Below are 27,658 nucleotides of genomic sequence, written 5' to 3' on the forward strand. Positions count from 1 at the left end.
CACGAAGTCAATCCGTGTTTTATTATTAGGGATAGATTTTTTATTATCTTTGGTGCACACTTCCGACAATCATCACCCCTAGTTGCTATGATTGCATAAGGGCACATGCAACCATGGAAGATCATCTTCGGCCCTTTGGTATAAAGAGCATCCCTAGTCTCCTGTCGAGGTTCTGCTTGGGGTTTCCCATATATTCTAGTGAACTTGAAGGATCTCCGGATGAGGATACGTGGCTCTCGGGTGGCACACGCCCCTATATGAAAATAGCATTAAAAACATATTAAAAAAATTTAAAATTCTGAAATTTTGGAATATGAAACTTGGGTGTCCGTTGTACACACATGTTCAGTTCCGTGGAAAATGGGTGCCCGTGGTAATGCTAGTAAAAAAGTTTGTATGTGTAGAAAAAAACTGAATGTAACTTATGTCGGACCGTAATTCCTATGCCACTGATACCACGGGCACTCATTCCCCATGAAAATGAACACAGGTGTACAACGGGCACTCAGGTTTATATCTCAGAATTTAAAATAAATTAAAATTTCCTGATGTTTTTAATGCTATTTTCATATAGGGATGTGTGGCACCCAAGATCGTAACCATTGTATCTATATAGTATTAGAACCACCATCTCACCGTCTCTTACACATCATCTGTCCACCACAAAGCCACCCCTTGCCTAAAACCGAGACTGCGCTTCAGTAAGTTTCGATTCTTCTTTGTCTTCAAAAGAAAGACCACCTCTAGGTTGTAGAGCCTTATCAGGTCTCGTGCCAACTTTCGGGTCCAATCACAACACCTACCAGTTCCAGACAGCTGCTAAGTAATGCAGGAGTGTACCTACCTTAAAGAATATACTTAACATATATTGCAACAACTCAAGACAGCTGGTAAGTAATGCCAAATCAAGTTTTTTCCAGCCCTAATACTCAGGTTGGTGTGCGAGAGGAGGTATGCAGAGAATTAGATATTGTTACAAAAGCACTCTCAGACACTTATTTGGGGCTGCCCACAATGGTGGGTGTTGACATAAGTGATTGTTTCCAGCATCTTGTAGATCGTGTCTGCCAACGTCTCAAGGGATGGAAGGAGAGAATTCTGTCTATGCAAGGGAAGGAGATTTTACTTAAATCAATTGCACAGGATATTCCTTGCTACGCTATGTCAGTTTTCAAATTACCGAAAGGAATTTGCAAAGCCATTACAGATGAAATATTAGGATTTTGGTGGGGAGATAGTGAGGAGAAGAAGAAGATGCACTAGTTTGCTTGGTGGAAAATGTGTGTATCAAGGAGGAAAGGGGGTTGGAGTTTAGAGACCTGCATAGTTTCAATCTTGCTATGTCAGCAAAACAGTGTTGGCGACTACTTCAGAACCCAGATTCTTTATGTGCACGTGTGCTGAGCGCCAAATACTATCCTGATGGGAACATTTTGAAGGTTGGTCCGAAGAAGGGGTCGTTGTATACATGGCAAAGCATTGTTTCTGGCATTTGGACTTTTTAGAGGGGTGATACGTCCATTTTGCACCACGCCTACCTACTCTTATTTATAATGTTTTTATGCATAATAACGCTATTTGGAGTAATTCTAATATATTTTCTCTCATAATTTGTAAGGTACACACAAAGAGGGAGAATTTCGGCAGCTGGAAATCTGGACCTGAAAAAGTTATGTCAGGCTACCTATTCTGCACAACTCCAAATGAGCTGAAACTTCACGAGGAATTTTTATGGAATAAATAAAAAATATTGGAGCAAATAACTACCGAAGGGGGGCCACTTGGTGAGCACAAGACACCAGGGCGCGCCTGGCCCCCAAGCGCGCCCTGGTGGGATGTGCTCAGCCCAGCACACCTCCGGTGCCCATCTTCTGGTATATAAGTCATTTTGACCTAGAAAAAATAAGGAGAGGACTTTCGGGACGAAGCGCCGCCGTCTCGAGGCGGAACTTGGGCAGGAGCACTTTTGCCCTCCGTTAGAGCGATTCCGCCGGGGGAACTTCCCTCCCGGAGGGGGAAATCATCGTCATCATCATCACCAACAACTCTCCCATCTTGGGGAGGGCAATCTCCATCAACATCTTCAACAACACCATCTCCTCTCAAACCCTAGTTCATCTCTTGTGTTCACTCTTTGTACCGGAACTATAGATTGGTACTTGTGGGTGACTAGTAGTGTTGATTACATCTTGTAGTTGATTACTATATGGTTTATTTGGTGAAAGATTATATGTTCAGATCCAATATGCTATTTAATACCCCTCTAATCTTGAGCATGATTATCATTTGTGACTAGTTACTTTTGTTGTTGAGGTCACGGGAGAAATCTTGTTGCAAGTAATCATGTGAACTTGATATGTGTTCGATATTTTGATGACATGTATGTTGTGATTCCCTTAGTAGTTCATGTGAACGACGACTACATGACACTTCACCATATTTGGGCCTAAGGGAATGCATTATGGAGTAGCAATTAAATGATGGGCTGTGAGAGTGCAGAAGCTTAAACCACAGTTTATGCGCTATTCCGTAAGGGACCGATTGGATCCAAAAGTTTAATGCTATGGTTAGAATTTATTCTTAATACTTTTCTCATAGTTGCGGATGCTTGCGGGCGGGTTAATCATAAGTAGGAGGTTTGTTCAAGTAAGAACAACACCTAAGGACCGGTCCACCCACATATCAAATAATCAAAGTAGCGAACACAAATCAAACCAACATTATAGCTCAGGTATGTCCATTAATGTTGAAAGCAATATTATCCAAACTATGACACTGGAAGAGCACATAAAAGAAACCTTCCGGAACACTCCAGAATTGTTAAAAAGAGGAGGTACATGATACGGTAAGTAAGCGGACTCCGAAAAATCCGCAAAAATATTTTTTGTCAGTTTTGAAATATAACAAAAATTAGGAAAATAAAAAACAACCAGGAAGGTCACCCTGGTGGGCATAGGCTTGCCAGGCGCGCCCAGGTGGGTTGTGCCCACCTCGAGTACCTTTCGGACTCCGTTTTTCTTTCGTTTGCTTGTTTCCCAAGATAAAAAAAATTTATATACCCTCCCGAACCTATTGACCACCGTATCACGGAGAAATCTTCTGTTTTCTTTTCTTGCTGTTTTCGGTCAGATCTGTTGAGCCACGCATCATGTCTTCTTTTTCCCCCAACCACGTGGAAGAGGATGCTTGGTTAATTAATATCGAGCTGAAGAGAGAAGAGCCCGAAGAACCTCTCGGAGGGAGCAAGAGCAATGAGGCCATCGGAGACCAAGCACTGGTGCGCGTCGGTCCTAAACAAACGGTTTTAACCCCTTTCCTTGACGGCATTTGGAACCGTCGCCAAGTGAGTGTGTGCAATAGGGTGTCCTTCCCACATGACCCCAAAATCATCGGGGATAGGCCCTCTTGGGACCCAGGCTGGGGCCGTGTGCGATCGGGCGAGGCATCGAAACCCAATCATTTCCGTAGGTATGTACATCCCACACGGTAATCTGAGAAAATCATTTTCGTAGGTATGTACACCCCACACGGTAATCCGAGAAAATCATTTCCATAGGTATGTACATCCCACACGGTAATCCGGGAAAATCATTTCCGTAGGTATGTACATCCCACACGGTGAATCCCAGAAAAACAGTTCCGTTCGTATGTATATCACACAGTCAATCCAAGGAATACGTTTCCGTTCTTATGTACATCCCACACAGTCAATCCAGGGAAAACATTTTTGTTAGGACATACATCCCACACAGTTTTATGTGTAGGCTCGTGTCTGAAAGGTGTAACTATCACACACGGTCTTCCTTGGTTAACTGTTTGCTATTATCAACTATATCACACACTATTTGATGAAAAAAACTGTGTGGCATTGGGCTATCCATCACAAACGCTTTTACTGCTAGAACCATTTGCAAAGATCCATAACTCATTTAGCAGGTTTATTAGTTTACAATTAATAATTTCAATATTACGCAAATTCACATTTCATATCGAACAACTGTTTGCCAATTTCATATCAGGCACATAAATATATTATAACATCACAGTACGGTAGCTACATGAAAACAACACAGTACAACATATAGCTAGTTCAACTTCATAAGAACAATATATTCATTTCCCTAATCGAGATCATCCAGGCTCGTCTTATCCACCTATGCTTTTAGTTCAATAAGAACCCGTTTTGCATGGGCCAACTGGGAAAGTACCTCCTCCTTCGCCAACACCATCTTAGCAAAGTCCGATTTAAAAAATCTGAGCTCATTCTCCACCTTCAACTTTTTATCCCGCATCTTGAAATATGCTTCAGCGTTGACAAGACTTTCTCTAAGCCTACATATGTTCTCTTCCTCATACATGATCTAGAGCTTCGTTAGGCACATCTTCAAAGACTGTGGCCACTCTTGATCAACCCACTCCAAGTAAGAACACTTCCGTTCATCCTATAATATTTAATACTAGATCAGTAACAATTGTAGGGGAAATGGGTTTATAGCAACATAGAAAATCGCCAATGCTTATTTTGAAAAACTGAAGAAACATGTTAATTATGACATATCTATTGGAAATATGCCCTAGAGACAATAATAAATTGGTTATTATTATATTTCCTTGTTCATGATAATCGTTTATTATCCATGCTAGAATTGTATTGATAGGAAACTTAGATACATGTGTGGATACATAGACAACACCATGTCCCTAGTAAGCCTCTAGTTGACTAGCTCGTTGATCAATAGATGGTTACGGTTTCCTGACCATGGACATTGGATGTCGTTGATAACAGGATCACATCATTAGGAGAATGATGTGATGGACAAGACCCAATCCTAAGCCTAGCACAAAGATCGTGTAGTTCGTATGCTAAAGCTTTTCTAATGTCAAGTATCATTTCCTTAGACCATGAGATTGTGCAACTCCCAGATACCGTAGGAATGCTTTGGGTGTGCCAAACGTCACAACGTAACTGGGTGGCTATAAAGGTACACTACAGGTATCTCCAAAAGTGTCTGTTGGGTTGGCACGAATCGAGACTGGGATTTGTTACTCCATGTAAACGGAGAGGTATCTCTAGGCCCACTCGGTAGGACATCATCATAATGTGCACAATGTGATCAAGGAGTTGATCACGGGATGATGTGTTACGGAACAGAGTAAAGAGACTTGCCGGTAACGAGATTGAACAAGGTATCGGGATACCGACGATCGAATCTCGGGCAAGTATCGTACCGCTAGACAAAGGGAATTGTATACGGGATTGATTAAGTCCTTGACATCGTGGTTCATCCGATGAGATCATCGTGGAGCATGTGGGAGCCAACATGGGTATCCAGATCCCGCTGTTGGTTATTGACCGGAGAGTTGTCTCGGCTCTGCATGACTCGCCAGCATTGTCTACCCGAACCCGTAGGGTCTACACACTTAAGGTTCGATGACGCTAGGGTTATAGGGAAAGATATACGTGTTACCGAATGTTGTTCGGAGTCCCGGATGAGATCCCGGACGTCACGAGGAGTTCCGGAATGGTCCGGAGGTAAAGATTATATATGGGAAGTCCTGTTTTGGTCCGCCGGAAAAGTTTCGGGTTTATCGAATGTACCGGGACCACCGGGAGGGTCCCGGTGGTCCACCAAGTGGGGCCACCAGCCCCGGAGGGCTGCATGGGCCAAGTGTGGGAGGGGACCAGCCCCAGGTGGGCTGGTGCGCCCCCCACCAAGGCCCAAGGCGCAAGGGAGAGTGGAAGGGGGCAAACCTAGGCTCAGATGGGCCTAAGGCCCACCTAGTGGTGCGCCCCCCTCTCTCCCCCCTTGGCCGCCCTCCCTAGATGGGATCTAGGGCTGGCCGCCACCCCTAGGGGTGGAAACCATGTGGGGGCGCAGCCCCTCCCCTCCCCCTATATATACTTGAGGTTTTGGGCTGCCATAGACACGATTCAATCTCCTTCTTGGCGCAGCCCTACCCCTCTCCCTCCTCGTCTCTTGCGGTGCTTGGCGAAGCCCTGCTGGAGTACCATGCTCCTCCACCACCACCACGCCGTCGTGCTGCTGCTGGATGGAGTCTTCCCCAACCTCTCCTTCTCCCCTTGCTGGATCAAGGCGTAGGAGACGTCACCGGGCTGTACGTGTGTTGAACACGGAGGTGCCGTCCGTTCGGCACTAGGATCATCGGTGATTTGGATCACGACGAGTACGACTCCATCAACCCCGTTCACTTGAACGCTTCCGCTTAGCGATCTACAAGGGTATGTAGATGCACTCTCCATCCTTCTTCTCCCTCTGTTGCTAGCATTACCGTTCCCCTGTACTCAAGATTTCTGTATTCTGCCTTGTGATGCGTAGAATTCCAATAATCTTTGTTTACATTTTCACCACTGCTACGCTTCCCCTATCATTCTACTGGTACCAGAGGAATCTAGGGCTCTGCCTGCTGTAGTTACTATGAGCTACATTACCGTAATTAGAACACTAAGTTAGTGCGCCCCACACTCCTGACCAAGTCGGTCAACAACCCTATGCCCAGGACCCTCGCGATAGTCTGGCGCCCAACTCCTGCTCCATTTGCGGCCGCTCTTTTTCGACAGGATATCGCGGTCATACATTATGGACCTTCGCCTGTTCTTTCTAGTGCTGTACTCTTCGATCCTCAGACCATACATGCCGGTCACAAGTCGTGGGAGATATGAACCGCGAGTCTCCAACGCGCTCGTCTATCCCTACATCCTTCCCTGTACACCCGACGCTTACGTGTGGAACCCGGTTCTCGTCACCCCCTGCACTGACTACATCGCACTAGTTGCAAAGAGCCTGTCTCTCCTACATGCCCTGAGCTCAGGCATATACGCAAGCAGCCGGGCGCGTCTTACGCCCTGGGTGGGACATAAGCCCTCTCTGCTCCCTTCTTCCCCATTTTAGTTTAGTACGCTGTCCCCATCCACACTCCTATACGGTCCCATTCCCTGCCCCATCTGAACCTTTTGCAACCCTCCCCCCTTACCCGTCGCTATTACTTTGCTACGTGCCTGTCGATCCAGCGATAGGCAGCAATCAGTTGTCAATGCGCCTACATGCGTTTGCTGATGCTCTACTCTACCCTATCCGCTCATTTGTGACATTTACAAGTTCTATTCGTGAAAAGGGTCCTTAAAGGGTAAATAGCAATTGGCATATCACGTTGTGGTTTTGCGTAGGTAAGAAACGTTCTTGCTAGAAACCCATAGCAGCCACGTAAAACATGCAAACAACAATTGAGGACGTCTAACTTGTTTTTGCAGGGTATGCTATGTGATGTGATATGGCCAAAAGGATGTGATGAATGATATATGTGATGTATGAGATTGATCATGTTCTTGTAATAGGAATCACGACTTGCATGTTGATGAGTATGACAACCGGCAGGAGCCATAGGAGTTTTCTTAATTTATTTATGACCTGCGTGTCAACATAAACGTCATGTAATTATTTTACTTTATTGCTAACCGTTAGCTGTAGTAGTAGAAGTAATAGATGACGTGACAACTTCATGGAGACACGATGATGGAGATCATGATGATGGAGATCATGGTGTCATGCCGGTGACGTTGATGATCATGGAGCCCCGAAGATGGAGATCAAAAGGAGCAATATGATATTGGCCATATCATGTCACTATTTGATTGCATGTGATGTTTATCATGTTTTTGCATCTTGTTTACTTAGAACGACGGTAGTAAATAAGATGATCCCTCACTAAAGTTTCAAGAAGGTGTTCCCCCTAACTGTGCACCGTTGCGAAAGTTCGTCGTTTCGAAGCACCACGTGATGATCGGGTGTGATAGATTCTTATGTTCACATACAACGGGTGTAAGACAGATTTACACACGCAAAACACTTAGGTTGACTTGACGAGCCTAGCATGTGTACAGACATGGCCTCGGAACACAGAAGACCGAAAGGTCGAGCATGAGTCGTATGGTAGATACGATCAACATGAAGATGTTCACCGATGATGACTAGTCCGTCTCACGTGATGATCGGACACGGCCTAGTTGACTCGGATCATGTAATCACTTAGATGACTAGAGGGATGTCTATCTGAGTGGGAGTTCATAAGATGAACTTAATTATCCTAAACATAGTCAAAAGGTCTTCGCAAATTATGTCGTAGCTCGCGCTTCAGTTCTACTGTTTAGATATGTTCCTAGAGAAAATTTAGTTGAAAGTTGATAGTAGCAATTATGCGGACTAGGTTCGTAAACCGAGGATTGTCCTCATTGCTTCATAGAAGGCTTATGTCCTTAATGCACTGCTCAGTGTGTTGAACCTCGAACGTCGTCTGTGGATGTTGCGAACATCTGACATACACATTTTGATATCTACATGATAGTTCAGTTAAATGGTTTAGAGTTGAGGCATCGAAGACGTTTTGAAACGTCGCAAAACATATGAGATGTTTCGAGGGCTGAAATTGGGATTTCAGGCTCATGCCCACGTCAAGAGGTATAAGATCTCCGACGATTTTCTTAGCTCGCAAACTAAGGGAGAAAAGCTCAATTGTTGAGCTTGTGCTCAGATTGTCTGAGTACAACAATCGCTTGAATCGAGTGGGAGTTGATCTTCCAGATGAAATAGTGATGGTTCTCCGAAGTCATTACCACCAAGCTGCTTGAGCTTCGTGATGAACTATAATATATCAGGGACATATATGATGATCCTTGAGATATTCGCGATGTTTGACACCACTAAAGTAGAGATCAAGAAGGAGCATCAATTGTTGATGGTTGGTGAAACCACTAGTTTCAAGAAGGGCAAGGGCACGAAGGGATACTTCATGAAACGGCAATTCAGCTGCTGCTCTAGTGAAGAAACCCAAGGTTGAACCCGAGACTAAGTGCTTCTGTAATAAAGGGAACAACCACTGGAGCAGAATTACCCTAGATACTTGGTAGATGAGAAGGCTGGCAAGGTCGATAGAAGTATATTGGCATACATTGTGTTGATGTGTACTTTACTAGTACTCCTAGTAGCACCAGGGTATTAGATACCGGTTCGGTTGCTAAGTGTTAGTAACTCGAAATAAAAGCTACGGAATAAACGGAGACTAGCTAAAGGTGAGCTGACGATATGTGTTGGAAGTGTTTCCAATGTTGATATGATCAAGCATCGCACGCTCCCTCTACCATCGAGATTGGTGTTTGCGTTGAGCATAGACATGATTGGATTATGTCTATCGCAATACGGTTATTCATTTAAGGAGAATAACGGTTACTCTGTTTATTTGAATAATACCTTCAATGGTCTTGCACCTAAAATGAATGGTTCATTGAATCTCGATCATAGTGATACACATGTTCATGCAAAAAGATATAAGATAGTAATGATAGTACCACCTACTTGTGGCACTGCCACTTAAGTCATATCGGTATAAAACGCATGAAGAAGCTCCATGTTGATGGATCTTTGGACTCCCTCATTTTTGAAAGGATTGAGACATGCGAACCATGTTTGTTGGTGTATATGCATGAAGAAACTCCATGCAAATGGATCATTTGGACTCACTTGGTTTTGAATCACTTGAGACATGCAAATCATACCACATGGGCAAGATGACTGAAAGCCTCGTTTTCAGTAAAGTGGAACTACAAAGCAACTTGTTGGAAGTAATACATTTTGATGTGTGCAATCCAATGAGTGCTGAGGCATGTAGTGGATATCGTTATGTTCTTACTTCACAGATGATTTGAGTAGATGTTGAGTATATTTACTTGATGAATCACGAGTTTGAATTATTGAAAGGTTCAAGTAATTTCAAGGTGAAGTTGAAAGATCGTCGTGACAAGAGGATAAAATATCTATGATATGATCATAGAGATGAATATCTGAATTACGAGTTTGGCACAGAATTAAGACATTGTGGAAATTGTTTCAGAACTGATACAGCCTGGAACACCATAGTGTGATGGTGTGTCCGAACATCATAACTGCACCCTATTGGATATGATGCATACCATGATGTCTCTTATCGAATTACCATGATAGTTTATGGGTTAGGCATTAGAGACAACCACATTCACTTTAAATAGGGCACCACGTAATTCCGATGAGATGACACCGTATGAACTATGGTTTAGAGAAACCTAAGCTGTCATTTCTTAAAAGTTTGGGGCTGCGACACTTATGTGAAAAAGTTTCAGGCTGATAAGCTCGAACCCAAAGCGGATAAATGCATCTTCATAGGACACCCAAAACAGTTGGGTATACCTCCTGTCTCAGATCCGAAAACAATAAGGGATTGTTTCTAGAATCGGGTCCTTTCTCGAGGAAAAGTTTCTCTCGAAAGAATTGAGTGGGAGGATGGTGAAGACTTGATGAGGTTATTGAACCGTCACTTCAACTAGTGTATAGCAGGGCACAAAGAGTTGTTCCTGTGGCACCTACACCAATTGAAGTGGAAGCTTATGATAGTGATCATGGAACTTCAGATCAAGTCACTGCCAAACCTCGTGGGATGACAAGGATGCATACTACTTCAGAGTGGTACGTAATCCTGTCTTGGAAGTCACGTTGCTAGACAACAACGAACCTATGAGCTATGGAGAAGCGATGGTGGGCCTGGATTCCGAAAAATTGGCTTGAGGCCATATAATCCGAGAGAGGATCCATATATGAGAACAAAGTGTAGACTTTGGAACAGAATAGCTCGATGGTCGTGAGGCTGTTGAGTGCAGATGGATTTTGAAAGGAAGACGGACAATGATGGTAAATGTCACCATTAAGAAAGCTCGACTTGTCGTTAAGATGTTTTCCGACAAGTTCAAGGGGTTGACTACGATGAGACTTTCTCACTCGTAGCGATGCTAAGAGTCTGTTGGAATTATATTAGCGATTACTGCATTATTTATGAAATCTTGCAGATAGGATGTCAAAACATTGTTTCCTCGACGATTTTCTTGAGGAAAGGTTGTATGTGATACAACCAGAAGGTTTTGTCAATCCTGAAAGATGCTAATAAGTATGCAAAGCTCCAGCAATCCTTCTAAGGACTGGAGTAAGCATCTCGGAGTTGGAATGTATGCTTTGATGAGATGATCAAAGATTTTGGTGTATACAAAGTTTATGAGAAACTTGTATTTCCAAAGAAGTGAGTGGGAGCACTATAGAATTTCTGATGGGTATATGTTGTTGACATATTGTTGATCAGAAATGACGTAGAATTTCTGGAAAGCATATAGGGTTATTTGGAAAGTGTTTTTCAATGGAAAGCCTGGATTAAGCTACTTGAACATTGAGCATCAAGATCTATAAGGATAGATCAAAACGCTTAATGGTACTTTCAAATGAGCACATACCTTGACATGATCTTGAAGGTGTTCAAGATGGATCAGTCAAAGAAGGAGTTCTTGCCTGAGTTGTAAGGTATGAAGTTAAGACTTAAAGCTCGACCACGACAGAAGAATAGAGAGAAGGACGAAGGTCGTCCCCTATGCTTAAGACATAGGCTCTACAGTATGCTATGCTGTGTACCGCACCTGAAGTGTGCCTTGCCATGAGTCAGTCAAGGGGTACAAGAGTAATCCAAGAATGGATCACAGGACAGCGGTCAAAGTTATCCTTAGTAACCAGTGGACTAAGGAATTTTCTCGATTATGGAGGTGGTAAAAGAGTTCGTCGTAAAGGGTTACGTCGATGCAAGCTTAACACCTATCCAGATAGCTCCGATAGAGATACCGGATACGTATAATGGAGCAACAATTTAGAATAGCTCCAAGTAGAACAGTTATTTGGAATAGCTCCAAATAGAACGTGGTAGCTACATCTAGGAGATGACATAGAGATTTGTAAAGCACACACGGATCTGAAAGGTTCAGACCCGTTGACTAAAACCTCTCTCACAAGCAACATGATCAAACCGAGAACTCATTGAGTGCTTATCACATAGTGATGTGAACTAGATTATTGACTCTAGTAAACTCTTGGATGTTGGTCACATGGCGATGCGACCTGTGAGTGTTAATCACATGGCGATGTGAACTAGATTATTGACTCTAGTGCAAGTGGGAGACTGTTGGAAATATGCCCTAGAGGCAATAATAAATTGATTATTATTATTATATTTCCTTGTTCATGATAATCGTTTATTATCCATGCTATAATTGTATTGATAGGGAACTCAGATACATGTGTGGATACATAGACAACACCATGACCCTAGTAAGCCTCTAGTTGACTAGCTCGTTGATCAATAGATGGTTACGGTTTCCTGACCATGGACATTGGATGTCGTTGATAACGGGATCACATCATTAGGAGAATGATGTGATGGACAAGACCCAATCCTAAGCCTAGCACAAAGATCGTGTAGTTCGTATGCTAAAGCTTTTCTAATGTCAAGTATCATTTCCTTAGACCATGAGATTGTGCAACTCCCGGATACCGTAGGAGTGCTTTGGGTGTGCCAAACGTCACAACGTAACTGGGTGGCTATAAAGGTTACACTACAGGTATCTCCGAAAGTGTCTGTTGGGTTGGCACGAATCGAGACTGGGATTTGTCACTCCGTGTAAACAGAGAGGTATCTCTGGGCCCACTCGGTAGGACATCATCATAATGTGCACAATGTGATCAAGGATTTGATCACGGGATGATGTGTTACGGAACGAGTAAAAGAGACTTGCCGGTAACGAGATTGAACCAGGTATCGGGATACCGACGATCGAATCTCGGGCAAGTATCGTACCGCTAGACAAAGGGAATTGTATACGGGATTGATTAAGTCCTTGACATCATGGTTCATCCGATGAGATCATCGTGGAGCATGTGGGAGCCAACATGGGTATCCAGATCCCGTTGTTGTTTATTGACCGGAGAGTTGTCTCGACCATGTCTGCATGATTCCCGAACCCGTAGGGTCTACACACTTAAGGTTCGATGACGCTAGGGTTATAGGGAATAGATATACGTGGTTACCGAATGTTGTTCGGAGTCCCGGATGAGATCCCGGACATCACGAGGAGTTCCAGAATGGTCCGGAGGTAAAGATTTATATATGGGAAGTCCTGTTTTGGTAGCCGGAAAAGTTTCGGGTTTTATCGGTAATGTACCGGGACCACCGGGAGGGTCCCGATGGTCCACCAAGTGGGGCCACCAGCCCCGGAGGGCTGCATGGGCCAAGTGTGGGAGTGGACCAGCCCCAGGTGGGCTGGTGCGCCCCCCCCCACCAAGGCCCAAGGCGCAAGGGAGAGTGGAAGGGGGCAAACCCTAAGCTCAGATGGGCCTAAGGCCCACCTAGTGGTGCGCCCCCCTCTCTCCCCCTTGGCCGCCCCCCTAGATGGGATCTAGGGCTGGCCGCCACCCCTAGGGGTGGAAACCTAGGTGGGGGCGCAGGCCCTCCCCTCCCCCTATATATACTTGAGGTTTTGGGCTACCATAGAGACGATTCAATCTCCTTCTTGGCGCAGCCCTACCCCTCTCCCTCCTCGTCTCTTGCGGTGCTTGGCGAAGCCCTGCTGGAGTACCACGCTCCTCCACCACCACCACACCGTCGTGCTGCTGGATGGAGTCTTCCCCAACCTCTCCTTCTCCCCTTGCTGGATCAAGGCATAGGAGACGTCACCGGGCTGTACGTGTGTTGAACACGGAGGTGCCGTCCGTTCGGCACTAGGATCATCGGTGATTTGAATCACGACGAGTACGACTCCATCAACCCCGTTCACTTGAACGCTTCCACTTAGCAATCTACAAGGGTATGTAGATGCACTCTCCTTCCCCTCGTTGCTAGATTACTCCATAGATTGATCTTGGTGATGTGTAGAAAATTTTGAATTTCTGCTACGTTCCCCAACAATATCTTCTCAAAAAGATCAATGTGCAAATGAAATAATTGGTACTGATACAACAACCAAATTCTAGAACATCAGAAGCTATAATTAACAACAACGATGCTACAAGTTCTTACTCATGTACAATAAATAACAAATTGAACATTTTATGAGGAAGGTAAATATAACTGCAACAGCATAGCGACAGTGTTCGGATGACAACAAATTGATACTAACAGGTGTGTACATGCACAAATTTAGTAACATAGAACTAATAGCACTAAGGCCATCTACTATGTATGCCAAAACTGGGGTAAAGACAATTGTTCCTACATCTCGCACCGGTGCCCTGCACTGGCGAGCCGATGCAGCGAAAAAAAATCAGGGACTCGGACTCCGGAGCACGTAGTTGCTCCGATGCCCAGTTCGTTCGTGCCATAAAGATTTAGTATTTTACTGCTTGGCTGCTCGGATGTGTGGACCAAAGTTGGCTGCACAAACTGCTGAAGCGGTGCCAAATAATTTTCTAATGGCACCGCTGATGAGATGGCAACAATTTAAGATACTATGTAAAAACTATGACACTGTCTTAGGATGTGTTTGGTTGAAGGTGTGGTATGAATGGGTTGGGACCGTGACAGTGTTTGAAGCACATCTAACAAATGATTTGTAACAACGAAAGAGGGTCAAACCTTCTCTGCACACGCGAGAAACTTCCTCCCACTGTCCACAGAATCAAACGCAACTAGCTTCACGCATGGAGATTGATGGTGACAATGAGCAGATAGATCTTCAGCCACCCCGCTCCATTTGTTGCCACTGATGGTCTTAGGGAGCTACAAGAGGAAGAAACAACTCAAATCGACCTCCGGGTAAAAATCCTTCATTCCAAGTCATAGCCCGGTGGTGAAGGAGTAGTCGCCGGAGGAGGAACCGCTGGAGATGTCTTTGAAGAAGACCATGGCGACCCCGGCGGTAGGATGCAAGACGGCGAGAGCGAGGAAGCGGCTATAGCTCAGCAAGGAAGGAAGGAAGGAAGGAGGTGTCGTGGTTCTAACTCTGACAGTGATGTAGGGGGGTGAGTATGGAGAGGCTAGATCCTAGCTATTGGGAAGTTGTTACACGCGAGGTTTACGAGTTCAGGCCCTTCTCGGAGGAAGTAATAGCCCTACGTCTCGGAGCCCGGAGGCGGTCGACTGGATTATGCGTGTATGGATTACAGGGGTGCGAACCCTTCATACTGAGGAGGGGGGTGGTTTATATAGAGTTCGCCGGCCCCCTCCTGCCCTCAGTTATGCAGGGTTTAAGGTACATTTAAGATTGGGCGTCACTGGTAACGCCTCTAATAAAGTGCTATAATGACCATGAAGACTACTTAACAGCTGACCGTTTGCCTGCGGAGTGACTATAGGTCTCCTGGCGGTCGAGTGGTTGGCTTCATGGTTGACTAATAGCTTCTTGGTCGAGTGTCTTGAACCCGTCGAGTGGGATACCTTCAAGTCGATTGAAAGGTGACTTCTTCTAGGGATGTCCTTGGGTAGGGCTCTTTGGACGGGTCCGTGCCCCTACCCTAGGTACATAGCTTCATCATTAGCCCCCGAATGGATCGAGGTTAGAGTGGGGAAAGAGTTGGGGATCCTTTCCGACCAGTTCTTTGGGGCTGTATGAGTGCCTCGTTTTAGGGTCAGTTGTCACGGATGACGTCACCAACCTCTTTCAGTCGCCTTGATCCATTCCAGGCCTTTCGTCGAGTGGATATCTTTGCTTGCGACATGCCGAGTGTTGGTGCGAGCGGGATACTCTGTTTTTGGCAAGTGGTTCCGCGGCCCGCGGATCTCACGGGATTCGGATTTTGGGAAGCGCGCGGGACGGGAGCAGCCGCAGTAATCGGAAGTGATAAAGCGAAAACTCCTCGATCCTCGCGTCGCCTTTTTCGCCACGTACTGCGCGCGCGTCTGCTACGGGATTTGACTGGACTGCTTGGGCCTACCAGTCAGCCACTCGGGAGCGGCCCCTTATAAGTTGCCGGCTCGGGGTTTCCAAGCCGTGCGCTTCTCTTCTTCTTCCTTCTTCCTCTCTCCCTTCGCCAGCCCTCCCGTGACCTTCGGCCGTACCCTAGCGCCGTTAACCCGTGTGAGACCTCGCCGGCGACGATGGTGAAGGGCAAGACCACTGCTTTGGAGCGCGCGAAGAAGGTGGCGGCGGCGGGGAAAGGAAAGAGGTCTGCACGAGGCGGATCTTCCTCCCGGACCGCCCTGCCCAAGGGTTGGATTCAGGGCGACTGGATGCCATCGGTGCTCCGGCAGGAAGATCTCGACGACATGGTCGAGGGAGGAGCCATTCCCCACGAGGCTGCGCATCTCCCCGGGGGGGGGGGGATCGAACCTCAACCCCGCGACGGTGAGTGCGTGCTCCTCGCCACCCACATCGACCGCGGGTTTTCTCTGCCTCCCCATCCATTCTTCCGGAGCTTCTTGAATTTCTTCGAAGCGCAGCTCCATCACTTTACCCCCAACTCCATAGTCTATCTTGCCGCGTTCATTTCCATGTGCGAGGCCTTCCTGGGTTGCCGTCCGCACTAGGGGCTTTTCAAGCATATTTTTACTTGCCGCTCTCAGTCGGTTAAAAAGGCCAAGTCGAGTGATGAGAAGATGCAAGTGATCCAGCTGTGCGGGGGCCTGGCGATCCAGACGAGGGGGAAGAGTTGTTTCCCCTCTATCACCTTCCCGGAGTCGGTCCGCGGCTGGCAGTTGACCTGGTTCTACTGCCAGGACCAGGTGACCCCCGGACAGTCGACTGGTCTTCCTCCTTTTTCCCTCGACCGAACCGAGAAGCCCATCTCTTTGAAAGTCACGCCGGAGGAAAGGGCCCAAGTCAAGGTATTGGCGGGTCAAGTGGTTGAGCTTGTCCGTGAGGGGGTGACTGGGATGGACCTGTTAGAGGTCTTTCTCCAGAGGCGCATCCAACCGCTCCAGGCGCGAGACCACCCGATGTGGGTGTATTCTGGCCTTGACGACACCACTCGGATCCACCCGGAGGAGGTCACCGAGGAGATGCTGGAGGGGTGGCTGTCAAGCATCACGGGGAACAAAGACAACCCCCAAGGAGCCAGAAGGGTAATTCCACTCGACAACTCATACGAAGTGGATCAGGTATGTCTTTGTGTCGGATATCTGGTCTTCTGCATCGGTCTTCTTTGGGTAAGTCGATTGACTTTCGTCCTGTCTGTTGTCTTCCAGGCGACCACTGAGATGTACTCGACGCCCAACGGGGCACAAGGGTCGACCGAAGAAGGTGAGGGGAGCGGAGGCGAGAGCGGGGACAACCAGGGCGAGTGGGAGTCTGACGGTGAGGGGGAGGAAGGCGACGACATCTTCTCCAGCGAAGAGGAGGAGGAGGCTGAACCCTCCCGCCCGGAGGGGCGATCCGAGCTCACCCAAGATCTAGCGCAGGAACGTGGCAAGGCGACTGCTCCTGTTGGGCAGTCGTCGAAACGCCCTCGGACTTCTTCTCCTCCGCCGACCGGGAAGGCTCCCAAGCACCCACGAGCGACGCCATCCAAGCCGCCCAAGGCCTTGCCCAAGATGAAGATAGCTGTTCCCACCATTTCCGGGTAACAATAACACTTGCTTTCCTTTGTCGACTGTGGACGGATCCTTGGTCGATTCACTGGGCCAACTGACTAACTTTCGAGATTTGCAGTGGTGCAACTTCTGAGGTCTCCGCCAGGAACAACGACCAAGAGATGGAGGACGCTGTCACCTCCAACCCTGGTACAATCACCGACGTCCTGCTTTCGAGTCGACTGAAACTTCATTGCGACTCTGGTCGATTGAATGCTTTTATTGCAGCTCCTCCTCATGTTATTGACCTCCCGGACGACGACGACAACGAACCACTGAGGGTGAAGAGGAAGAAGAAGGCGTTGGCTGGCAAGACTCCGCAATCCACTCCGACGCCTGAGGCCGTAGTTTGGGACGATGGCGAACCCACTCGGGCTTCCGTGACTTTCGCTGTTCCTCTGACGAGTGTGCGGCCTTCAGCGTCGACTGCGGATCCGTCTTCGCTTTTTGCTGCGTACCCCGTCCCTGAGGACCAAGCGGCTGCTGCGAAGGAGGCTGTACGCCAGGCTGGAATCATGATGGAACAGGTGAAAGTGGCTCGGGAGGCTTGCCAGGCGGCTTATGACGCAAGCTCGGCTCTTCAGAGCAACGTCCAGGTCAGTCGACTTCAACACTTGGTCTGTTCCGATATGTCCTTTGAAGAATCTCTTTTCCAAAGATCTTTAAGTTTGTACACCCACTAGGTGTGTTTGCCAATTCTTGGGCGAGTGGGGGCACGCTAAGTGCACCCACTGGGTGTAGTCCCCGAGACTACGATGGACTGCTGGCAGTCGACTGTAGTCTTTAAATTGAGTCGTTGTAGTTGAGTTTCTTCGCTCTGTCTGATCGGGTCATGCCGAATGGAACGGTATCCTGTCGACTGCGGGCAGTCGACGTCTTTCTCTTTTTTTTCTTTTTTTTACTGTGGGGGCACGCTGAGTGCACCCACTGGGTGTAGTCCCCGAGGCTACCGTCGAATGTTTCGCTTCGGCTGTAGTCTTAGAAACTCCATTATTGTCTCTTAGCTGCTCGGAAGCAACTTGTCTTGGACTCGACTCCAGGGGTCGGTCGGGTGGGATAGGAACCGGTGGGGGCACGCTAAGTGCACCCACTGGGTGTAGTCCCCGAGACTATGGTGGACTGCTGGCAGTCGACCGTAGTCTTAGTATTTATTGCCTTTGTTGCTCTTTTATTGAAATTGTGACTCCTCCCCTTTGACTTCAGAAATCTTGTGATCTTGGAACCCTCTTGGCTGACTTGGAGAAGCAGCAAATTCAAATGAACCTTGATCTGGAGCTGGCTAGGACAGAGCTGCAGAAGGTCAGAGACGGCGCCGCAGGTAAGACGCCTTTGTTGACTGGTTAGTTTTTAGGCTTGAGTGTCTTTTCGCTTTCTCCAACTCAGTCATCATTTTTTTTTGCAGAAAAACTGAAAGAAGCTCTGGCGAAGAAGGATCAGGACTTGGCTGCTGCCCGTAAGGAGGCTGATGACAAGACTGCTCTGGCCACACAGAAGCTGGCTTCGATCGACCAATTGGAGAAAGAGAATACCAGGTTGCAGACCGCTCTGAATGAAGCCAACAGGTTGACTGCAAATTGGAAAAAGGAGAACCTCCTCTTGGGCGAGAAGATGGAAGGCATCGCTCGTAGGAGGGACGACCTGGAGGGCTACTTGAGGAGTTTTGCCAAGAAGTTGTACATCAAGCTCGAAGGTGCACATTCAGTTCCGACTGTTTTTTTTGTCGACTCAGTTTTACGAAATTTGACTTATCCTTGGGTCGTGTATGCAGAACTTTGCCAGAACTTTGAAGAGGAGACTGGGCGGATCGAAACAGGTTTGGATCCAATCAACTCTCCGGTGAAAGATGAAGCTGCCATGAACCTGCTCCGACTGGAATCTCGTGTCGACGGCGTCGTGGATTACTTGGCTCGACTGAAGGTTGCCATGACGCAGATCGACCTGACGCTTTGGCCAGAGTCTACGCTCCAGAATGATCTCGAGTCTCTGATGACTCGACTCAACGGAATCCCTGACCGAGTGCAGGAGTGGAAGAAGTCTTCAGCTCGGTGTGGCGCCGACGTGGCTCTGTCTCTGGTCCGCGTCCATTGCAAGGAGGTGCGGGAGGAGAAGCTGGCCGCCATCCAAGTCGCCAACACGAGGAAGCACAACTTCCAGGACTTCATGGTGACATTTATTGCTGCTGCTACCCGTATCGCAGACGGGATCGACTTGGATGAGTTTGTCACCCCTGCCAGTCCTCCTCCTCCTGAGGAACGAAAAAACTTGCCTCGGAATGCCGAGTGTATTTTGTAATCCGTTAAACTCTGCCTTAAATTTGCCTCGGAATGCCGAGTGGAAGTGTAACAGTTAAACTCTGCCGAGCCGGGGGCTCGAGTACTTTGATCTGAGGTCTCTGGGACCTTTTAGGCTTTATTTGAACTTGATTTGTCGTTGAATCTCTTTGTGGATGACCCGTCGAGTGGAATTTGGTCTTCACTCGAAATAACTTTGTGTCTGAGGTGCAGCTCCGAAGGAGAAGGTAGTAGTCGATCTACACCCTGTTACTGCAGAGTGGGACGGAGCGCACATTGTATTTGTGGCGAAGCTCTCCAGGAGGAGGTGGCAGTCGACCTGCCCCTCGTCGTCCTTGGGAAATGAGATGTGTTTCATACTTAGGCGAGCGCTGGGCTGCAGCTAAGCCTCCGAGCGGGAGGTTTGCTCTCGCTCGGTAGGATTTCAAACTTAGGAGAGTGCTGACTGCAGCTAAGTCTCTTCGTAGGAGAACTTAGGCGAGTGCTGGACTGCAGCTAAGCCCTCGAGTGGGAGGTTTTCTCCCCACTCGGTAGGATTTTTCAAACTTAGGCGAGTGCTGACTGCAGCTAAGTCTCTTCGTAGGAGAACTTAGGCGAGTGCTGGACTGCAGCTAAGCCCCCGAGTGGGAGGTTTGCTCTCCACTCGGTAGGATTTTTCAAACTTAGGCGAGTGCTGACTGCAGCTAAGTCTCTCCGTAGGAGAACTTAGGCGAGCGCTGGGCTACAGCTAAGCCTCCGAGCGGGAGGTTTGCTCTCGCTCGGTAGGATTTCAAACTTAGGCGAGTGCTGACTGCAGCTAAGTCTCTTCGTAGGAGAACTTAGGCGAGTGCTGGACTGTAGCTAAGCCCTCGAGTGGGAGGTTTGCTCCCCACTCGGTAGGATTTTTCAAACTTAGGCGAGTGCTGGCTGCAGCTAAGTCTCTTCGTAGGAGAACTTAGGCGAGTGCTGGACTGCAGCTAAGCCCCCGAGTGGGAGGTTTGCTCTTCACTCGGTAGGATTTTTTCAATCTTAGGCGAGTACCGGGCTGCAGCTAAGTCTCTAAGTGAGAGAACTTAGGCGAGTGCTGGACTGCAGCTAAGCCCCCGAGTGGGAGGTTTGCTCTCCACTCGGTAGGATTTTTTCAAACTTAGGCGAGTGCTGACTGCAGCTAAGTCTCTTCGTAGGAGAACTTAGGCGAGTGCTGGACTGCAGCTAAGCCCCCGAGTGGGAGGTTTGCTCTCCACTTGGTAGGATTTTTTCAATCTTAGGCAAGTGCCGGACTGCAGCTAAGTCTCTAAGTGAGAGAACTTAGGCGAGTGCTGGACTGCAGCTAAGCCCCCGAGTGGGAGGTTTGCTCTCCACTCGGTAGGATTTTTTCAAACTTAGGCGAAACGGATTCGCAGCTAAGTCACCCACTGGGGGATTCTGTACATAAACAAAAGTGACAACAATTGATGGAACACTCTTGCCTTTGATAAAAACAAACTGCAGGAATTTTTCTTATTACATCTCGTCCAAGGGAGAGCTCAAGTAAAAAAGGGGCGGAGTAGTTCCGCATTCCAAGCTCGAGGCTCGTCGATCTGGCGATCAACGTTGTAGAGGTGATACGCTCCATTGTGGAGGACTCTGGTGATGATGAAGGGGCCTTCCCATGTAGGAGCAAGCTTGTGTGGTTTCTGTTGATCCACTCGGAGGACCAAATCTCCTTCTTGGAAGGCTTGACTCTTCACATTCCGGGCATGGAATCGACGCAAGTCTTGCTGATAAATGGTCGATCTGATCATGGCCATCTCCCTCTCTTCTTCTAGGAGGTCGACTGCGTCTTGCCGGGCCTGTTCTGCTTCATCTTCGGTGTAAAGCTCGACTCGGGGCGCGTTGTGAAGAAGATCACTTGGCAGAACCGCTTCGGCTCCAGAAACCAGAAAGAATGGAGTTCTTCCAGTCGACCGGTTAGGGGTGGTCCTCAATCCCCACAGAACTGACGGAAGCTCGTCGACCCAAGCACCTGCCGCGTGCTTGAGATCACGCATCAGCCGAGGCTTCAGTCCTTTGAGAATCAAACCATTTGCTCTTTCAGCTTGTCCATTCGACTGAGGATGCGCGACCGACGCGTAGTCAACTCGTATGCCTTGAGAGGCGCAAAAAGCTCTGAACTGGTCCGAATCGAAGTTTGACCCATTGTCAGTGATGATGCTATGTGGGACTCCATATCTGAATGTTAGCCCTCTGACGAAACTGATAGCAGTGCAAGCATCAAGATTCTTGATAGGCTTGGCTTCAATCCATTTGGTAAACTTGTCGACTGCCACAAGCACATGAGTGAAACCACTTCTGCCTGTTCTTAGCGGACCAACCATGTCTAGTCCCCAAACAGCAAAGGGCCAGACGAGTGGAATGGTCTTCAGGGCTGATGCCAGCTTGTGTGACATGTTGGAGTAGAACTGGCACCCTCCACACTTGTCGACTATCTCTTTTGCCATCTCATTTGCTCTAGGCCAGTAGAATCCCGCTCGGTATGCTTTAGCCACAATGGTCCGAGAGGACGCATGGTGGCCATAGGTCCCCGAGTGGATATCATCAAGGATCATCCGACCTTCTTCTGGTGTTATGCACTTTTGACCAATTCCAGTCGCGCTTTCTCTATACAACTGCCCCTTTATGACTGTGAAGGCCGTGGATCGGCGGACGATCTGTCGAGCCTCTTCCTCGTCTTCTGGGAGCTCTTTCCTTAGGATATACGCGATGTACGGTATCGTCCAGTCGGGAGTGATTGCCAAGACTTCCATGATTAGGTCGACCACAGCAGGAACTTCGACTTCAGTCGGATCTGTGGCACTTTTCGGTTGTGGGGCTTCTTCTGTGAAAGGATCCTCCTGGACTGACGGCGAGCGGACGTGCTCCAAAAACACATTGCTAGGAATGGCTTCTCTCTTGGAGCCTATCTTTGCCAGATCGTCAGCTGCTTGATTTTTGAGTCGGGGGATGTGATGAAGCTCTAACCCCTCGAATTTCTTTTCTAGCTTTCTCACTGCATTGCAATAACCAGTCATAGATGGACTTCTGACGTCCCACTCCTTCATCACCTGATTAACCACCAAATCTGAGTCGCCATAGACCATGAGGCGACGGACGCCGAGTGAAATGGCCATGCGCAACCCATACAAAAGTGCTTCATACTCTGCTTCATTGTTGGAGGACGAAGTGAATCTGGAGAACATATCTGAGCTTATCTCCTCGGGGGGAGACTAGAACTACCCCAGCGCCGGAACCATTCAGCATCTTAGATCCATCGAAGAACATGGTCCATTGCTCCGAGTGAACTTGAGTCGGAAGTTGCTGTTCAATCCACTCGGCGACGAAATCTGCAATTGCTTGGGACTTGATAGCCTTCTTTGCTTCAAACTTGATATCTAAGGGAAGGAGTTCAATCGCCCACTTGGCCACTCCACCAGTTGCATCTCTGTTATGCAGAATCTCTGCCAATGGGGCGTCGCTGACGAGTGTAATGGAGTGGTCAGAGAAGTAATGCGCAACCTTCTTCGTGGTCATGTAAATCCCATATACAAGCTTCTGGTAGTGAGGGTATCTTTGTTTTGAAGGGGTCAAAACTTCAGACAGATAATAGACTGGGTGCTGAACTCTGAAGGCCTTTCCTTCTTCTTCCCGCTCGACCGTGAGTACTGTACTGACAACTTGTCCCGTGGCCGCAATGTACAGCAGCAGAGGCTCTTTACTGATTGGGGCAGCAAGCACCGGTTGGGTGGAGAGCAGAGCTTTGAGCCCTGCAAACGCTGCGTCAGCTTCTGGAGTCCACTCGAACTTGTCAGACTTCTTCATCAGTCGGTAAAGAGGCAACGCTTTCTCACCGAGTCGAGAAATGAATCGACTTAGAGCGGCCAAGCAACCTGTGAGCTTCTGGACATCGTGTATACGCACGGGGCGCTTCATCCGGAGTATGGTGCCAACTTTCTCGGGGTTAGCGTCGATTCCTCGTTCGGAAACGAGAAAACCGAGTAACTTCCACCTGGAACTCCGAATGTGCATTTTGATGGATTGAGCTTGATATCATATCTCCTGAGGTTAGCAAAGGTTTCAGCAAGGTCAGTCAGTAGGTCGGAACCTTTCCGTGACTTAACCACAATATCATCCATGTATGCTTCTACGTTTCGACTGATTTGAGTGAGCAAACACTTCTGAATCATCCTCATGAACGTGGCTCCAGCATTCTTGAGGCCGAAGGGCATGGTGACATAATAGAAGCACCCAAATGGGGTGATGAAAGCCGTTTTGATCTCGTCAGGTCCATACAGACGGATCTGATGGTACCCTGAGTAAGCATCTAGAAAAGACAAACGCTCACATCCCGCGGTCGAGTCCACTATCTGGTCGATGCGGGGGAGAGGGAAATGATCTTTCGGGCAGGCCCGATTGATATGTTTGAAATCAATGCACATGCGAAGTGACTTGTCCTTCTTGGGGACCATGACGACATTGGCGAGCCACTCGGAGTGGTAAATCTCTCGGATGAACTCCGCTGCTAAGAGCCGAGCCACCTCCTCGCCAATGGCTTTCCTCTTCTGGACGGCGGACCGTCGAAGATGTTCTTTCACAGGCTTGAACTTCGGGTCAACTCGCAGACGGTGCTCAGCCAGCCCCTTGGGAACTCCAGGCATGTCAGAAGGCTTCCATGCGAAGATGTCCCAGTTCTCACGGAGGAACTGGAGGAGCGCTTCTCCCTATTTGGAGTCGAGCGTCGTCGAGATGTGAGTCGGAGCAGCGTCGGGGTTGGTCGGGTGAATGTGAGCCGTCTTTGTTTCACCGGTCGACTGAAAAGCTGACTCTGAAGCAGGCTTCTTGGCCCGTAGCAATTCACTCGGATCGGCAGTCTTTTGGTACTCTTGCAGCTCGACCACTGCCATCTGAGCATTTGCAATCTTTGAGCCTTTCTGAAAGCACTCTTCTGCCTTCTTCCGATTGCCTGTAACAGTGATTGCCCCTTTAGGGCCAGGCATCTTCAGTTTGAGGTACACGTAACATGGTCGAGCCATGAAGCGCGCGTAAGCTGGCCTGCCCAAAATGGCATGATAAGCACTTTGGAAGTCCACAACCTCGAATGTCAACTTTTCCTTGCGGTAATTCTTTGAATCACCGAAAACCACATCAAGAGCGATCTGGCCGAGTGATTGGGCTTTGTTCCCAGGAATGACTCCGTGGAAACTCATGCTACTGGTACTGAGCCTGGACATCGGAATGCCCATTCCTTTCAATGTTTCAGCATACAGTATGTTCAGGCCACTGCCACCATCCATGAGGACTTTAGTCAGTCGAGTGCCTTCAACAATTGGGTCGACCACCAAAGCTTGCCTCCCAAGGGTGGCAATGTGCGTTGGGTGATCAGACTGGTCGAATGTGATGGCAGTTTGAGACCACTTCAGGTAACTGGGTGTTGCCGGGGCAACCATGTTCACCTCTCGATTAATGACTTTCAGTCGACTTTTGCTCTCGACATCGGCAAAAATCATCAGGGTGGAATTGACTTGGGGGTATCCATCGTCACTGTCTTCCTTGTCATCGACTCTGTCCGACTCTTTTTCCTTATCCTTGGTCTGCTTTCCTTGGAACTGCTGGATCAGGAACCGGCACTGTCGAGTGGTATGCTTTGGGTAAATAAAATTACCCTCTTCATCCTTCTTGGTGTGGATGTGACATGGCAGATCCAAAACATCATTTCCATCTTGATCCTTGACTTTCTTGGGCTTCCAGGGGCCTTTGGGTTTTCCCTTGAAGTTTCCCTGGGCTACGGCCAGGGCCTCCCCAGGAGCGGCTGGCTCGGCCTTCCGCTTCTGCTTCCGACTGGAATTGCCTCCGGTTTCCTGGGCGACTACTTTCTGCTTGCCACTCCGGAGTCGATCTTCATCTTCTCTGTTAGCGTACTTGGTGGCAATCTCCATCATCCGATTCAGAGACATCTCTCCAGTTCGACCGAACTTCAGATTCAACTCTCTGTATTTAACACCTTCCTTGAAGGCACAAACTGCTTGATGGTCTGGCACATACTCAACCGAGTGATGCAGCGTGATCCACCTCTGGATGTATTCCCTCAGGGTTTCGTTCGGCTTCTGCACGCAAGACCGCAACTCTGTAAGGCCTGCAGGTCGCTTGCATGTTCCTTCAAAGGTTGTGACAAACACTCGGGAGAGTTCCTCCCAGGTGTAGATGCTGCTAGGTGCCAACTGATTTAGCCACACCCTGGCTGAGCCCTCTAACATGAGAGGCAAATGCTTCATGGCCACCTCGTCGTTGCCGCCGCCAACCTGTACAGCCACTCGGTAATCTTCGAGCCGAGTGTTAGGCTTAGATTCGCCGGTGAACTTGCTGATTCTAGTCGCCAGCCTGAAATTGGGAGGAATCACTGCGGCTCTGATGGCTCGACTAAAACACTCTGGCCCTGAAGCACGTACTCCGCTGCTGGCAGGCGCATCTCTATTGTGGCCTTCTCGATGAGCTCTGTTCCTGTCAACCAAACCTTGAACGAGGATGGATCTCGCATCAAAGCCTGGGTCCCTGGGGCTCTGCCAACACTATGAGGGCGTCTGTCATCTTGCCGTCGAGGAGCATATGACCCACTCCGCGGGGGAGGGGTTGGCACTCGACGTCGATCATCATGGTCGAATCGGTGATCATACTGCTCATTCCTCCTGTACTGATCATGCCAGCCGCCACGTCCCTCACGCCTCGGGGGCGATCTCGGGCTGTGAGCCGACTCGACTGTATCCGTTGCGACGGATCGACTGTGGATCCTGTTCCGCGACTGAGAGACAGCAGAATTCTGGTTTCCCGCCGCCCGGAGTAGTGCTCTGATCTGCAACAAGCCTCTGCCCGCCTCCGACTGGGAGGGCTGAATTGATTCTGCTATACGGGCCGCAGCGGCCAAATTCTGAACTGGGGTTCGGTATACCTGCGGCGGAGGGAAGAGCTGACGCCGACTGGACTCGGGAGCTTGCTGACGTCGACTGGACTCGGGAGCCCGCTGACGCGCTTGCTCGTCGAGTATCCGCTGGAGATTCTCCAGTCGAGTGCGCTCGGCCAGGTTAGCCAAGCGCGCGTCCTCAAGGCCCGGGCCTCAGGAGTTTCTCCGACAATAGGAGTGTGGAGCGTGTCCATGTTCCGACGGCGAAGCTCCTCTCGCTGTAATGATGTGAGAGGTTCGGGGAGATACTCATCATGGGGATGCGACGGGTCGCCCCACCCGCGCCTCCACCAGCGCGAGGGAAACCAGGTGGACTATGCGTCCCATCGACCGCCAGAACCTCAGCCGCTGGGTCGCTGCTGTCGCACTCGGATGCGGTCTCCGCGGAGCCAGTCGACAGGTCGAACAGGCCGCAGAGGGATTCATCGGGCTCGATCGCCGCGACTTGCGGGATGGCCGACTGGCGAGCCACGGCATGTCTCACCCACCTCTGAAGTCTCGACCGACCGGAGCGCTTGCGCCGGTGGGAGACAGAGCGGGGAGACGATACGGGGGCCGACCGATATTGGGTCGACGGTTGCCGCAGGAGGACGCCACGAACGCATGCGCGGAAATGCATCGCACCGCGGACGGGGAGCGCGTCAATGTCGAGTGGCGCCTCCTGAAGCCAGGTGGAGTCGTCGGCGATGAACGTGAGCGCGTCGAGACGGATCTCGCGGCCCTCCACCAAAACTCCGCACGAAACCATGATCAAAGGGGATCGGAAAAATCGCAACTTCTCCAATCAGGTGCTAAGACTGCTGCCCCACGGTGGGCGCCAACTGTCATGGTTCTAACTCTGACAGTGATGTAGGGGGGTGAGTATGGAGAGGCTAGATCCTAGCTATTGGGAAGTTGTTACACGCGAGGTTTACGAGTTCAGGCCCTTCTCGGAGGAAGTAATAGCCCTACGTCTCGGAGCCCGGAGGCGGTCGACTGGATTATGCGTGTATGGATTACAGGG

Source organism: Triticum urartu, chromosome 3 (assembly GCF_003073215.2).
Source record: "Triticum urartu cultivar G1812 chromosome 3, Tu2.1, whole genome shotgun sequence".
Classification (NCBI taxonomy): Eukaryota; Viridiplantae; Streptophyta; class Magnoliopsida; order Poales; family Poaceae; genus Triticum; species Triticum urartu.